The following is a 15,145-nucleotide window of genomic DNA, read 5'->3' as shown; positions in this document are numbered from 1 at the left end:
GTAGATAACTTACCCAGGGTTGCAATTAATATGTGGTAGAGCCACAGTTCAGACCCAAGCATTCTCACTACAAACTCCAAGCTCATTTCTAGTCTACCAGTTATCTATTATCTGGATACCTTGTACTTTTCTTAGCATTTACTGCTCTTGTAAGTTTATATTTATTTGTGTGGTTATTTGATTAATACATTTTTTTTTTTACTAGATTATAAGTTTCAGGAGGGCCGATATCTTTTGATTTGCTATTTTTGCTAGCTCTTAAGTGCCTTACATCTAGCAAGCTCCTTAAATATATTTTTTCATAGGTAAAATGGAGTTAATAGTAGAATATTTTAGAGCATTATTTGTTGTAACTGCAGTGTACTATAGTACTAGTTGCATTGTTTTGAGAATTAAGTGAAATCATTAAGTTTGTGTCACTTGTTAAGTACTCAATAACTGAGGGGGTATAATTATAATAAAAGGGATTAGAGATAATTTAGCTTAAGACCACAAGACAGAATCTGAACCCACGTATTCAATGCTCTTAACTTTTATTTCCTACCCCTTTTGGTACCTATAATGAAGTCAGCAAAGTAAGTCTTAGAAAATGTACTGCTTTCCAGAGCTGATTTCAGATTCTTACCTATATGAGCAGCTAAACTGTGTCATTCTTGGTAAGTGTCAGTTTCATTCTTGAGATCAAGGCAGACTGAGAATCTCTATGATCCAGTGGTAGTTAGCAGGTAGCTTCTAAACCTGCATCCCAAGCATGGACCATTAGGAAAGGATAAAGTATTTTCGAACTAGCACATTATTTGAGAGTGCAGTTGTCGTGCTCTTCTTATTCAGTTACAGCAGGAGATGATTACATGCTTCTTTACCTTTTAAATGCATTTGTTTCTACCTGCTTTCCATGTCTTCCCATATATATTTTGAGTGATGCAGATGTATTTATCATTTCAAATCATATCCTTGACATTAGTTCAGCAGTGTTATCTCTGGGCATAGAGATGCATTTGGCAGGAGATCAGCCATGTCTTCTAGTATACAGAACCTAACTATGGAATAAAAATTGAGTTATAAAATTAATCTGTGAAATAGTCACAGATAAAATGGTAAAGAGATCAAAATTAATCTTAAAAAAGCACAAGACAAAACACAGATATCCTAGAATCAAAAATAGTAGTATTCATGAAAGTGATGATTAATTATTTAATTCCAAGGACACATTATAGTCTGAAATATATTTCACATTCACAATTGCCTAGCTATTTTATGTGGCAGAATACCAGCTTTGCATATTTATTAAAATTATTCATAACTGCGTAGCTGCCTAGATGAACTGTTGAGTTCTTTTTCCTTGATCCAATATATTATCTTGTCCATTTTATCATGCCACTGTAATAGAAATTTGTCTAAATTTTAGAATGATCCATGGAATATTTTCAGTATCAGCATCTCCTAAATACATATTTTATCATTTCCATTTTGCTGAATATGATCTTTTACATAGGTTTAGAAGAAAGTCTATCTCTATGGAAAAATTATGGGTTTTTTTTGTTTGTTCGTTTAAGGAATAAGTTTTAGACAAAAAATCTTGGTTCAGAATGACAAGTTGTTATAATATCATTAATATTTATGTGTCAAAATATTCCTCTTACCTAAAAATTTGAACAAGATGTGGAAAAATAGTAGCAGTTCATGATGTTCATGTGTATTTATGGAGAACTGAGTTTGCTTTTAGGTACTATTTGTGGAATATTTAATGTGTTGCTGTGGTCAGTCAGTACGACAGTGTAGTTGGGATGGTGGGTTCTGGAGTCAGGCAGCCCCCAGCTCACATCCTGAGCCCACTACTATAATTTATGTTATTTAACTTTTGAGTGTCACTTATCTCATCTGTAAAATCGAACGATAATAGTGTCTACCTTATAGAAGACACTCAGAAGAAGAGGATATGAGATTATACACGTAGAGCACTTAGAACTGGGTCAAGCAAGCACATAGTAAACATTCAATAAATATTAGGTGCTGTAACTGTTAGTAGTCATAATAGCACATCATGGAATGCCACAGAAAGTGTAGGCTAGGGTTTAACAAGAATAGATGGTAAGGAAATGTTTCTCTTTCGTAACGTCTCTAAACTGATAGAAACTTCATTAGAAGATGATGTTAGGAAAGAATAATAGATACAACTTTTAAACTGGAATATTAATTATAATATAGTAAAGTCTAGAGAAGCTTGAGGTAATCCAGTCTAATGCCCTCTCTTTCTGTAGATGCAAAGTGTGGCTCTAGAAGGTGAAGTGACCTCTTCAGGATTACCCAGGAAAGACAGCAGATTCCATCCTGGGTCCCTTGTCTCAAAATTTAGTGCTCAGTCAGTTTTAAATCACTGGTTTGTCAATGAGATGCATCATTGAACTTGTCCTGGATGTGACATTTGTTTTAGGAACTAAGAATACATCTTGGCCAGTGTATAACACTTCCTTGCTCCCCTTGGTTTGGTGTCCTAGTGATTATTAACCCTCCAGAAATATCTTACCAAGTACCTACGAATCATGCAGAAAATGATTGACTATCTCAGAGCTCATGCCATCATCAGTGCTTGGGACCACCTCTACCTGATTCCCTCAGTGGGACAACACCCAAAGCTATGGGCAGAAAAAGGAGTGTCTGCAGAGTGGTCTAGAATTTCCCTCCAGACCTCATAAACTTCTAAAATTATAATGAAGCCTTTCTTCCTAATAAAATGGAGTCATGTGTTAAAAGAGATGGATTAGATGCTTCTGAGCTGTATATTTTAGTTGGTTCTATAAAATTCTCAATAAAGGAAAGGTCAGTATTGGTACTATAAACAGTGTTCATGGAGGCATATTTAACCCCAGTCCCTTTTGTGATCCCCGGAGTGTAAAGTAATTGAACTGCTGTTCTTTGAAAGTGCTCAACTACCTATCACCTCCAGAAAAAGACCCCACTGCTGCCCAGGCACTCTCTTTCTTAGAGGTGCTACATACGCCTGGCTCAAGCCTGTCACGAAAAGGGAATTTGAAAAGAGGGGTGATTTCATCTCACTAGCAGCATGGGATTAGGAGCTTCCTTTTGGACTTGGCTGCAGTTTTCTATTTGAGGTTGAAGTAAAAAGACTGTCATCACATTGATTTGTGGGGTGAGTGCTACATACACCTGGCTCAAGCCTGTCACGAAAGGGGAATTTGAAAAGAGGGGTGATTTCTTCTCACTAGCAGCATGGGATTAGGAGCTTCCTTTTGGACTCGGCTGCAGTTTTCTATTTGAGGTTGAAGTAAAAAGACTGTCATCACATTGATTTGTGGGGTGGGAAGATTGGAATCCTTCTGTATTTTTATGGCGACCACGTGTGAAACTAAGAAAGACCAGTGGAAACCTTTGCCAACTGACGACACAGGTAGTTGTTGTGCTCGATGAGTGCTATTTATGTGACCTTTCTGGTTGTCAGCATGGCCTTCCAGCCTACAGATCCTCCTGCGCTGTACAATGGGAGAGATAATGGCCCTGGGCTTATGGTACAGAGCAGTTTTGAGGCTTAATTGAAAAAATTCTTAACCTGTTATCAAGAGCATCAGGAGGAAATGTTCAAAGAGTCTTGATTCAGCTCTTTCAATTAAAGAAAGGACATACCCAAATAAGCAAATTATAACCTTAAATCATAATTCATCTTTATTTTTGATCCCTTCATCTCTCTAGGACAAAGATACCTTCCTCTTTTCACCCTGAGGCCATGAAAAGGGGCAGAATGAACCAAAGCATTACAAACAAGTCTTTCTCCTGGTGTACATGAACATAACGTGCCCTTTGTTTAGAACAGGATGACTTTGAAGAGACTGTCCAGATCAAATTTTTCAGAATGCTACTAACCATGTCTGCCAGGCTACTGTGGCAGACACAGATCTGGTTAAATATTTAAGGTTGTTTGGGCACATGACATGAAAGCAACAGTCTGAGGCACTTGAATGGGCTTCTCTTTACATCATTATTTCTGGCTCCTTTGTGTTTTTATACTGACCAAATATGCTGTCACTTTTTCAAACTTAGAGGGTTTTTTTTTTTTTTTTAAAGAATCACTGAGAGATGCCACACAATTATTATTACCACAGCCGAGTTCTCACTCAGTCATGGATTATAGTCAAATTTAATCTTATCTTTAACTTCACAGAACAGTTAATGTCTTGTGCTTGATTTCTTTGATTATTTTGTCTTTTAATTTTAAAATGGTAGGGGAAAAATAACCCAATTTTTTCTTTAATTAAAATAAGTCTGTATGAATTAGCATATGAACTATCAGAGAATGTCTCACTAATTGAAGTTTGGAAGCTGCTTTGATTTAAACAAAAATAGAATTTCAACAGCATTTTCATTTTATTGATTCCTTGTTCCTATATTCTGAGGTTTTTAAAAAATGTGTTTCAAGTCACCAAAAATATACTCCCAAAGCTGTGACTAAAATTTGCCAAAACTAAGACACCTAAGAGTCTATTATGAGTTAAGGTAGGCTAGAATGAGTACATAAAAAATAGTCAGAGAGTCGGTGTAATTTTATTAAGAAAGTGAACATAAAGAAGTCTTAGTCAAATCAATAAGAAACTGAGGTATCTATTTAACAAAAATATAAATATGTAGTATGTATAATATGTAGTAGTAATTTATGATGTCACAAATAAATAATGGTTCATAAGGATTTCCAATCTTTCAATTAATCAGAAATTCATTCAAAAAAATGTACTGATGTATCTCAAAGAGATGTTCAGCCTATGGACATCATGGGCATGGGGTAAAATGATGAGTGAGAATTCTTTGTATTAAACTTGTAAAAACAGAAGTGTCACTCTTATAAATGTGTTAGATTATACCAGCTGCATGGGTGTTGCAGAATGGCTTTTGGCCTAAATTTTGTAATTTACAGAAAAATTGTTATTTCAAAGTCTCTCCTACATACTTATATGGTCAGCTAATTTGAACCATCTCTAAAAGGCACTAGCAAAAATGTAAAGATACCCATTTCTTGGGCCTGTGGACAAAAAAGAAAAAATAGAAATAATAGTTTATGAAGAACAAATATTCTGAAACCATTCTTACAGTGGAAGACTTGATGCAGAATAAATCAGAGAAATGTACTTTATAAATGTATTAATGAACTTGTAAGAGAGTAAGAGAAATCCTTAAGGGGCAAAAAAAGACCTTATGGTAATTTGAAACCAAAAGTATGTGATAAAAGAGACTTAAAGGAGTCCAGGACTGCTCCAGTAACAATGCCCTGAAGTGTTTCTTCAAAGAATTGTAACAGGAGATGAAACATGGCTTTACTGGTACAATCCTGAAGACAAAGCACAGTCAGAGCCATGGCTACCAAGAGATGGAAGTGGTCCAAAGCAAAAGCAGACTGGTCAAGAGCAAAGGTCATGGTAACAGTTTTGGGGGAAGCTTGAGACATTTTCTTGTTGACTTTCTAGATGGCCAAAGAACAATAAATCTGCTTATTGTAAAAGTGTGTTGAGAAAGTTAGCCAAAGCTTTAGCAGAAAAACACCTGAGAAAGCTTCACCAGAGAGTCCTTCTCCACCGCAACTGTGTTTCTGCTCATTCTTGTAATCACACAAAGGCAATTTGGCAAGAGTTTCGATGGGAACTCATTAAGCATCCACCTTACAGTCCTGATTTGGGTCCTTCTGACTTCTTTTTGTTTCCTAATTTTTAAAAATCTGTATTTTTTAAAGCCATTTTTCTTCAGTTAATAATGTAAAAAAGACTACATTGACATGGACCCTCAGTTCTTCAGGAATGGACTAAATGGCTGGTATCATTTACAAAAGTGCCTTAAACTTGATGGAGCTTATAATTGAGAAATAAAGTTTGTTTTTTATTTTTATCTTTTAATTCCATTTTCCACAAACTTTTTGAAGTCCCTTCAAACATGTGGAGAAACAAAATGAAGCCAAATCATGACATATATAAAAAATTAGTACATTAAATATTTTAATCTTCATCACAAAGAGAAACTTTTAAAAGGAAAGGAAAAGCATAGAACTTTCAAAGAACCAAAAAATATAGAATTTCTTTATGACCCCAGAGTGCAAAAGGATTTCTTATAACAAACACAAAAAAACAAACTGTAAAGGAAAGATTGATAAATTCAACTACATTAAAATAAATTTTCTCTTTATTGAAGGATACCATTAATAAATGGAAAAGACAAGCCACAACTGGGAAAAGTGGTCTGCAACACATATTGCCAACAACAGATTAATACCTAAAACAGATAAAGAAATAATATAAAGTAAAAATTGATAAAAGTCATGAAAAAACATTTCACAGAAAAAATGAATGGCTAATATACATGAAAAATGATCAACCTCATTAGTTATTGGGGAACTACAAATTAAAACCGTAGTGATACCATTTTATATCTACCAGCTTGGCAAAATTGAAATTTGGAACAATTCTATTTGCGTGCAATGATATGGGGCCACGGGAACTCCCATTCTCATAATTTCATTCCCTGCCGTAGTGATACCATTTTATATCTACCAGCTTGGCAAAATTGAAATTTGGAACGATTCTATTTGCGTGCAATGATATGGGGCCACGGGAACTCCCATTCTCATAATTTCATTCCCTTCAAAGACTCAGGCAGACAAGTATAGTCTAACTCCTCTTGGGTTGTGTCCTACATAAGGAGAAAATAATTTAACAAAATTTTTATTCTGCTTTTCTTAACAAGCATCAAATTATTTTTTAAGTCAAATTATTCTCTGGTCAAACCTTGAATATTAGGATAGACTTGCTTTGTATGAGGGATCTTCAGAACGTTCTTGTAAAGATTCGTATTATCTTCTAACTATTTTTGCACGAGTTTTTCAAAGTACCCTTATTTTCAAGGGGAAAGAATTATCTGCAGAGGAAAATGCACAGCATAGCAGATGACACAGTTTTGTTTTTGTTTTTGTTTTTTATTTTCCAACCCCCAAGGTTAAATAATTCAAAAGAGAACTTTAAAACATACTGTGCTTTTATTTTTTATAGTTGAAATTGACATACAAACTGAAAAAACAAAATGCAAGATATACAGTAATTGGAATAAAGAAAAAGTCATAAACCACTAAAATTCTATGTGTTTGAAAGGAAGAGAAACATGCCACAAAACCTGATTATCCACTAGAAGAATCCCTTAGAGGATCAAGTTTTGTGTGGTCACGGACCAGTGGGGAAGGATTATAGAACTTGATTACAGATACAAAGCTGTCTGGAGGGTTGACTTATGTGGCAGATTCTGGGAGAGTAAAGAGAATATTCTGAACTCTCAGTTTATGAAAGCAATTGCAGACGTGTACTCTAGAAAATAAAATCTAAGGTAGAATTGTTCTTTTTGTTGGGTATAATAAAGGTGTTATGATAATATATATATTATATATATATATGTATAATCTAACCTAGAATAACTGCACTGACAGTGTTGCCTAGTTCTTTAAATTCTCAGTTCCCAAATAACTTTCAGGGTCTAGTGAGGTATATGAGTACATACTCTTATTACTCATAGCCTGTTTATTAAAAATTCCTACTGCTTGGACTAAACTAGAGAATCAATTAAGCTACTAATTAGCCAGGAAAGCTGAAGGAAGTACTAGAAGTTAACATTTAGGAAGAAATTTCCCAGCCCGGATTTGAATACTTGTCAAACTTTGTGGCAGTACGCTAGGTGTGAATCGATATTTCTGTCTGCAAGTCACATAACCTCTATGAGAGATTAATGTGGTTACCGTTGGGCTCTGTGTTCTCTATCAGCTAAGTATGTGCACTTGTCATTCATAGTTTGTTTTCAGCTTGTTACACTGACAGAAATATCTCTGTGGAATAAAGAAACGGTTTTCTGAGCATATAAAGCTACATCATATTTGCATATTTCCAGGATTTAAGGAGAATGGTGTTTTTCCTTGAAAGGTTGCTTATGTATGTTTCTTCTGTTTGTATAATACTGTAGAACATTATTGCCAGCCACTAACCTGCCTCGCATTTTCTTTCTGCTGATTACTAATTTTGTTCATTGAATAGTATAAGAAATTAGGAATTTTTAAAATTAAACAACAGTTTTCCAAAACTTTTTCTTTAAAACCCTGAGTGAAATTTCTGAGTTTGTTAAAGCCACTTTTCCTTTTGCAGTATATAATGTGTTTATGGAACTATATTGTAAGCTGGTTCTGTTAGGTAGGTAAAGTTGCACTTTCACCTTGTCCATCTAAATACAGGATTGTACATAAGGCTGTTTTCACGTGGTTGGTCAGGATGCATGATAGAAAGGAATTCTGAAGCTACCTAAAAATCCCCTGTTTCATACATTCCCACTCTGCAGCCACTGGCTGACACCTTAAAATAAAATGGAATTCTTTAGCTGGTGTTCACTTTATTTTATACGTGAGGTAATCCTCTTAACAAACAAGCAAACAAAAATTGAATCTCATTTGTAATAGCAACAACTGGAAACAACAGTGCCCCACAGCTCCAGATCGAGTAAAACAAATGATGCAACAGTATAATAGGAGGCTGTGCAACCATTTAAGATTGTGTTGTGTAAGACTATTTAATGACTTTGGGAATTTTCATAACATATTGTAAATTTAAAAAGCAGGCCGTATAACAATACCTAAATAAAAATCTTGATAGAAAAAAAAAGCTTTGAGGGGTATACCACAAATATTAACAATGGTTCTCTCAAGTGGTAGGATTGGGTGTGGGTTTTTTTCTCTCTTTATACTTTCCAGTAGTTTGTACTTTTTCTCTAATTATATGCAACTTAATAATTTTTGTTTTTATCTAACAACATGTAAATTTTAATAATTTATCATTTTTGCCAGTATAAAAGCTTTTTAGTAAATTTCGTAATTATAAAAAATATTAAGGAACAGAAGGACCTCCTGCTTCTTGTGTTTTTATTATCACAGCAGTATTCAGTATAGTTATTATAGAATTGTTAATTATGTATGCATGATAATATATACATATGTGCTAAATTATATAACATATAATTATATAATCATTGAACATTTACTGTATGTCACATAATCATGCCTGTATTTTAGGTCAGCAAACGGAGGCTTCGATTGATTAACTTCTTCCTCAGTAATGCAGCTGTTGAGTGACAGAGCCCAGCTTTGAACCAGAGTTTGAGTCGCAAACCCATGCTCTTTAGCACTACCCTTTTCTGCCTTTTCCTTTTAAATTGTTGTTATATATTAGCAATGGTTTGCCTTTATTCATTTCATGTCTTCCATTTATCACTGTAAAAGAAAAAGATACAAGTTTCATTTGCAAAAAAATTTTAAGGATTGTCACAATTGAATTCAAACAGATGGTTCATACCGTATTATATCTTCAAATATCCATTGACTAATGAAGTATTACATTGCATTTTGCACATTTTATGAATAATACAAAAATGCATTTTTCCGTTTAGGAAGTAAAGGGTGTGCTTGGGCTATGTGAATCATTGTGATTATAAAATACACACTAAATGATTTCCTTCTGTTTCTTTGTTTGTTTGTTTGCTTTTTTGTTTGCAAAGTTAGGAGTAAGCACAATGAGCTAAATATGGCAAACCATTTGTGTTTCAGGGTCACACTAATCTATTATTCTAGGTATTTAAAGTTACTGGGAGGTGTATGGAATGAAGGTCATTATTAATATAGAATCTTGTGTGTTTAGCAGTCCAAGAGATCTAAATGAAAAGACAGCTTCCAGGACCAGCCAAAGCATCCATTAACTCTGGTGTCACAGCGGGCATCAGTGAATTTCCATGAAATCCGTTTGGGAGTACCATCTCCCTTTCCCCAATTCTTGTAAGATTTTCTAAAAGCATGTCCCGTTATTAATCCATGCAGTCTTCTCTGATAATGTCTTCTTCCTGATCTTCTGAAACCAAATATAACTAACTTCCAATTATAATAATAATTATGTACTGAAGTAATAAGATTGTACTGAATATCTGTAGTTAAAGAGCCTTTAAGCCCTAGGTATTTAGCTAATATATACAGTCATGCACCACATGACATTTCTGTCAATAATGGACTGCTCATACAACAGCGGTGGGAGCAATAGGCTATACCATGTAGCCTAGGTGTGTAGGAGGCTGTACCATCTAGGTTTGTGTAAGTACATTCCATGATGTTTGCACACAGAAAAAATTGCCTAAGGACACATTTCTCAGAATGTACCCCCTCATGGAGTCAAGCAACTTTATGACTGTATTTTCAGACCCAAGTACTACTTTTTGCAGATTTTTAAACTGAGGAATGAATGACTATTTAAGGATAAAAATATTCTTGGTTGTTTCAGTTCATGTACTTAGTTAAAGCACTTTATTGCACATTTATACTCATCCATCCTGTGTGGGGGCGAGGAGGGAAAGCCGTGTTACTACCATATGAAGCTTACAGTGGTTTTTATTTTTATGCTCTACACACACACGCACACTATACACACAGAGTATTGTTTTGTGAGAAGAATTATATGTAGGAGGCTTACAGATCTATTTGTATCCTCGTTTCTTCCTAATTGTGTATCCTTAGGGATGTCATTGAACTCTTCTGTATATTTCATCAACTTTAAAATGAGGATACTGTAAATGGCCTACTATAATACAAAAGCTTCTTTATTTTTTTTTTATTTTTTTATTTTTTTTTCCCCTTTCTGTCTTTTTTCGTGTCCGGCAACGGATCGCAACCCTCAGTGTCGCGCCCGTACCGGACCGGGACCGGCAACGGGATCACAACCCTTGGTGTTGCTCCCGCACCTCGCTCAGCCAGTGAGCGGGACCCGGTCTGTACGTGGGATCCGAACCCTCGGCGGGAGCGCCACCACACTCCCAAGCAGCTCACTGTAGCAGTGCGCCACCGGGCCGGCCCCCAAAAGCTTCTTTATTAAGAGTAGATAACATATATCAGAGTTCTTCAAATATGAGGCCTACTTCTTCCCTTTTCACTTGCTTCCATGAGCAATGTTTGAGCCTTTAGAAGGATATTTTTTTCCCAATGGTGATTCAAAGTTTAATGGTTTGTCTCTCTGCTCTGCTTCTATTTTTTCCCTAGATTTTTTTTTAGCTCTTTCTTTTATATTTTTCTGTTCTTTCGATTAAGAAAAAATTATAAAAAATTCATTAACAGGAGATTCTTAATTTTGCATGTACTGCATTAAATGAAGTTTTACACATGGTGTTTGTTTCCTTTTTTTAATTGAGGTGTAATTTACATAGGATTTGTATTATCTTTTAATTCAATTTTTCCCTAAACTTTCTGAAGTATTCTTGTGCATATAAGTCACAGACCATAAGTATGTGTGTGTGTGTGTGTATATATAGTTCCCTGAGCTTTGACCAATGTGTAGGACAAACGCTCCAGTTAAGATACAAAACACTCCTGTCATCCTAGAAAGTATTCCAAAAGTTTGTCTAAGTTTCAGAATTGCTCATTTCTCTAGATTCTTACTTGGTTTTCTTGCCTTGAGTCAGGTGAATCATCTCTTCATGTTATTAGTGCCCCTTCTATAACCTCAGAACGGACTTTCTGAATTAGCTTCCTTTTACTGATGACATGGTTTTTGAAAGGGAGAATTTCCTGGGTTTTTTTCTCTGTAAAGTCTCTCTTCCCATTTCCAGCTGGTGCTGGCAATTTATTTTATGTTTGAGCACCACCATGAGTCAGCCTCCAAAGAGATCATTCAGGGGCCTATAGGATTCATCTCAGAAACATTTTAGTGTTGTCTCTGGAATTTATCTTACATTATCTGACTCCTGCCACCACCCAGAATTTACATAGTTTTTGTGTATATAAATGCATTCTCTCCTCCTCAAAATTTAGTAAAATATAATAAAAGTCTATATATTATCAGTTTTAGGACATGCAACTCAACAGCAAACCAGCCATTTCTTGGAAGTGAAAGTAAATATTTTGCTTATTTGCTTTATTTCTTTTTCCTCTTGGCAAACACATGATTCTTGATATTTCAAAACTATCTGCCTTGTATTTTAATTATTTGTTATTTTCTAAAGCCTTCCTTAGATATAAAAGATATCCATAAGTAAAGCTTTTAAAGTACTATTGAGGGTTGCCGCTGTCATTCTATTATTCTTTGAATCAATACCTAAACTAATACCTTCGGAATAGTATTTCAAATGAGCATTACTTATTAGAGCTTTTTTTAAAAAAAGTATCTAAAGTGTGCTTCTTCCACCTTTCCCTGTGTATTTACACCTCTTTGATTTTGCTTTATGAGCAGCAAAAGCAAACTGTCACTATTTGCTGTAAATTGAAGCTTTTAATAACTATGTCTGTTCTACAACATTTGTCAGCTTTGAATAATCTGTCAGTAGAAAATAAAAATAGCAAGAAAACTCAGCAGCAGTGACACTGAGAATTTATCTGCTTTGCTAAAGTAAGGTAAAACATAATCTTGAAGGATAAGCATTTGGCATTTTTTTCTTCAAATAATGTAAATTTGAACTGACTCTTCCTCAAATAAATTTTAGATGAAAAGTTGGCAAATCAATGATTGAATAAAGTTTTATCATTAAACACAGAACACCTTTTAACCTAGAAAGAAGAGAATAAAGAGGTTACTTCAGATCATTGATTCAATCACATATGCCTTGTCTGACATAAACTTGAAAAATAAGTTTTATAAATACATTAAAAGAAACTTGATAGCTCAGTGGTAAAAACTTGGATGCACACAGTGTTTAAATTTTTAAACTATTTCATAGTAAAAATTTATGTGCAGGAGATCATCTTGGATATGTGACAATAAAAGATTAATTTATCTAATAAAGATGATTCAAGTAAATCAAATTTTAAATAAATTCCATAGTCCACATTTTAATTCATAAATTGTGTGTGTCGGTTATAAATATTAAAAACATGAATGAAATATATATTATGAAAAATTCACTGCTTTCTCCTTTTAGATAAAAACATGAAAAGTTTTCAGGACTCCTAATTGGTGCTGACTTCCAGTTTGTTAATTGAGACCCAGTTCTTGCCATTGTGCCTTTTTCTTCTCTTTGCCTATCTACTCGAAAGTGTCTCTTCTCGAAAGATAACTTTATCATTGTCTTTATCAATAACAATGAACATTTATGGAGGACCTACTATGCAGCATATTTAATAATCGTGCCACACAGTAGGAAGTAACATGGAAGAAAGCAAGCAGAAAATGTTGTTAAAAATGTGCTTAGCTGTGCTACTGTGTGGTCTTCACTTAAACCTCTATTGTAAAAAAAGATAATTAATAAGACCACATGAGCCTTCTGTCTCACCTGTCAAATTTTGACTTGCCTGCAAATATAGGGAGTTTTAAAATAACCACAGTGAGCTAAAGAGATGGTTTCTGCTTTTACAGAATGGATATACCTGCATGTTTTAATTTACTTATGTATCATCGCTATTCCATTCTTACAGATTGAGCCTGAGGGAAAGAGTGAATTAATTATTGTCAAAATTAATAAGATAATTACATATGTGTAATTTTACAAAGTGCTCTACAACTGTGTTTCTCAATGATGAGAAATGCCTACTCCTAAACCTTCTTTGGGAGGAGATGGAATTTGAAAAGAGTTTTAAATGGCAGGATGTGTTTTGTTTTCTTTTTTAAACAAAAGTATTAGTATAGTGTTAAGTCCTATTTTTTGATAATGATAAATAGGGAATTTACTTTATTACTGTGTATGAGTAGGTTTTGTTTTTTCCAAAATTAAGTCTCCTTATGTCTCTTGCAAAATTTTATTTCAAATAAGATTAAAGGAAATCAGTAAAATTGGGACATTAATCACACATTAATGCTTTGTGAAGACATTTGTATTTTTTTCTGCAGAAAATTTTTATACTGAATTCAGTGAAGAATTCAGTTGCATTCTGTCTATCCCCTAGAAAAATCACTTGCCTATAAAAAAAATGAATAGGGAAGATGGGAGATGATAATACTGCTCTGTGGCATTTTCCCTGTCCTGATTTGCAAGATAGTGGTAACAAAGCACTTGATTTCATTTTTTTTTCTTTTTGTGCCTCTTGCATATAGAAAAGTTAAAAATTTTGTTTGTTTCTGTCTTTTTTTAGTAGCTCTGATTTTAAGTACCTCTTAGGATTTACAAAGCTACGTCTTGGGTTTTTTCAGGTGCGTTGTTTCTTTTTTAAATACTGATAAGATTCTCCCCTTTGAATGTGCTTTTTCTTTTTAATTTTGTTAATTGATTTGGATAAATAAGTTATCCCAGTTGTGTGGCTATTGAAGAAATAAGATGCATATCTCAGAGGAGGAGAGTAATTTAATTCTCAGTTTTCACACATGCTGAATATGTGTCTTCGTGATTCACACGGGCCACCTCTAATCTGCGTTTTGTTAGGGAATTTGCCTGGCTTGTAAATAAATTAGAGTGAAAACCTTTTTAAGATAAAGCTGCATTTGATGGTTCAAAAAATAAATTAAAAATGAAGATGAGATTGTTTAAATCTTTGATTAAGATAGTTCATAAAGTTCTCATGGTTTTTTTAAAAAGAAATATTTAAATGGATTTCCGTTAACCATTTAACGGAAATGGTTAAGGGAAATCCATTTAAAAGTCTCAGAACAGAATCTTTTCATAGAACCTCTAGTGGAAAGAGGAAAATAATATACCACAGAAGTCTTTGTAAATAAATAAAATGGGTACAAAACTATGCTGTCTACCCTAAGTGAATCATTGTGCAGTATATGCATGTATTGAAACAACACACTGTACCCCACAAATATGTACAAGAAAATGTTAGGGTATTTTGACAAAAAATAAAATAAAAGTCATCCGCCATAAATAATGCTTTTATATTAATGACTTGGGCAAATTACTTAACATTTTTCATCCCACTGTTTTCTGTTCCTAATAGGTTAAGCAAAGCTAGTAATTAAAAAACACTATCTTGGTTTTCAACAGTGAAGTGTGAATTACAGAAACTCTTTGTTCTAAATCTTCTGAATATATTCCAGGTACATTTAATTCTCTGGAAGGCAATACTTTTAAGAGTGAATAATTGAATTTTTATTTAATTTCAGAAAATAAATGAGTTTTTTGTTGTTTTAGCCATCTGTTTACCCCCTCCCTCACTGTTGTCCCC

General features: G+C 34.0%; 1 protein-coding gene across 1 annotated transcript in view; it reads left to right on the top strand.

Annotated features, from left to right (window-relative positions):
- The window catches only part of RSU1 (Ras suppressor protein 1), a 194,108-nt gene that overhangs the window by 135,113 nt on the left and 43,850 nt on the right, over nucleotides 1–15,145 (top strand). The gene's annotated exons all lie outside the window — the stretch shown is intronic.

The sequence above is a fragment of the Galeopterus variegatus genome, unplaced genomic scaffold (genome assembly GCF_000696425.1).
Source record: "Galeopterus variegatus unplaced genomic scaffold, G_variegatus-3.0.2 Scaffold339, whole genome shotgun sequence".
NCBI classification, from domain to species: Eukaryota; Metazoa; Chordata; class Mammalia; order Dermoptera; family Cynocephalidae; genus Galeopterus; species Galeopterus variegatus.
This window is presented reverse-complemented; position numbering and strand designations above follow the sequence as displayed.